The following is a 2500-nucleotide window of genomic DNA, read 5'->3' as shown; positions in this document are numbered from 1 at the left end:
CCAGGAACGTCATGAAGCTTTTACCTACTACACTACCTCTCGCGGTAGTGTATAGGTAAAAGCTTCACTGACGTTCCTGGATTTGAAAGGATCCTGGGTTCGCGCCCCGATCCAGGCAAAGTCTATTATCGAGAAAAAATTCCCCTTCCCCTTGGGTTAAGCATATATGAAAATATATTAATTCCGAGGTAGAGCGAATTAGATATTAAAGGACATTGTAGCTCGATATATATATATATACACACAATGTATGTCTATTAACCCTCTTACGCCGGAGCCCTAAAAATCAAAACGTCTCCCGTATGCCGGGCCTGGTTTGGAGTGAGCGCGGAAGTGGAAAAAAATAATTTTTTCAAAAATTACAGCGCGCGTACTTTTGAAGATTAAGAGTTCATTTTTGGCTCCTTTTTTTGTCATTGCCTGAAGTTTAGAATGCAACCATCAGAAATGAAAAATAATATCATTATCATATGTAAATAATGCGATATATGGTAGCGAAAAAAAAAAATTCATACATAATTGTATTCAAATCACGCTGTGCAGAAAACGGTCAAAGCTAACCAGTTACTTTTTTTTGCGTTGTATTGTACACTAAATTGCGATCATTTTGATATATAATACATTGTAAAACAATAAAAGCAACACCGGAAAAATATTATCACAAAATGATGTACGAATTCGTAACGAGCGGACGATAAAAAAATGTTATTTTCACAAATTCACCGTAATTCTAAATAATGTTCTAGAGACTTCCAATTTGTTTCAAAATTAAGACAAATGATTGAATATTACGATACTGTAAGAGTTTTAGATTAGAATTGCAGATTTCGACCATTTCGGACGAGTTAAATTTGACCGAATGTCGAAATTTTCAATATATATATTTTTTTATATGGACATATTTCGAAGATGGAAAAAGCTACAACCTTCAATTATTTTTATTGTATTCTTCATGAATTTGCGCACATTTTGATATATGAAACTCTATAAAAAGGCTAATATGAAAAGGAGCAAATATTAGGATAATGCCATGTACGTATTTCGGAGACTTGCGGCCGCGAATCGGCGCGCGGAGTGAAGGTAAATATATTTTTCAAAAATTCACCATAAATCACAATATTGTTTTAGAGACTTCAAATTTGTTTCAAAATGAAGAAAAATGACAGAATATTACTAGGCCGTAAGAGTTTTAGCTTACAATTGCGTTTTTTAACTATTTCGGTAGAGTCAAATTTGACCGAACGTGGTTTTTTTTCTATTTATCGTGATTTATATGCAAATATTTCGAAAAAAGAGAAAAGCTACAAACCTTCAATCATTTTTAGTTGTATTCTACATGAAATTACGCACATTTTCATATATAAAACTTTGATGTAACAGCTAATTTTAAATGGTGCAAACATTTCGACAATCGCACAAAAAAATTCTGATTTTTTTTCGGAAGTTACCGCGCGAACGTAATGTTTTTTTTTTTCATAAATTCACCATAAATCGAAATATTGTGCTAGAGACTTCCAAGTCGTTGACAAAATGAAGGTAAATGATTGAATATTACTAGAATATAAGAGTTTTAGCTTACAATTGCGTTTTTCGACCATTTCGGTAGAGTCAAAGTTGACCGAAAGTTGAAATTTTTGCACTTAACGTTATTTATATGAAAATATTTCAAAACTGATAAAAGCTACAACCATGGGTTGTTTTTTTGTTGTATTGTGCAGGAAATTGCGCACATTTCCATATATAAAACTTTATGTAACGGCAAATTTAAAAGGGTGCAAACATTAGGACAATCGCACGAAAAAATTTATCGGAAGAGTTATCGCACGAACGTAAGGAAAAAGTTTTTTCATAAATTCACCATAAATCGAAATATTGTGCTAGAGACGTCCAATTTGTTGCAAAATGAAGGCAAATGATTGAATATTACTATAATGTAAGAGTTTTAGCTTACAATTGCGTTTCTCGACCATTTCTGTAGAGTCAAAGTTGACCGAAGGTTGAAATTTTTGCACTTATCGTTATTTATATGAAAATATTTCAAAACTAATAAAAGCTACAATCATGAGTATTTTTTAGTTGTATTGTGCATGAAATTGCGCACATTTTCATATATAATACTTCATGTAAAGGATAATTTAAAATGGTGCAATAATTATGTCAAAGTGACGAAATAATTTCCGAGATGTGTCACTGATACTTTTTAGTGCGATAAGAAAGAAATTCGCGCTTGCGCGCCTGCGTAACGATTGTAAACAAAACAACGCCCTTGATCCGTGAACTCCAGCATCCCCCAAGGCGCGTGATACAAAAGTTTTCGGCTGGTAGGCCTATAAGTATTTTTTCGCGAATTTTTAAAAAAAACTTTTTTGAGCCGACGTATGATACGTCCAATCGGCATACGGGAGACATTTTGACTCGACGTTTAATACGTCCAATCGGCGTAAGAGGGTTAATTAAGGAGACTTTGATTCCACTTGGTAAACAAAGTAGTCCGAACCGG

The sequence above is a fragment of the Macrobrachium nipponense genome, chromosome 11, assembly GCF_015104395.2.
Source record: "Macrobrachium nipponense isolate FS-2020 chromosome 11, ASM1510439v2, whole genome shotgun sequence".
Classification (NCBI taxonomy): Eukaryota; Metazoa; Arthropoda; class Malacostraca; order Decapoda; family Palaemonidae; genus Macrobrachium; species Macrobrachium nipponense.
The sequence above is the reverse complement of the archived record's forward strand: the minus strand, read 5'-3'. Positions refer to the sequence as shown.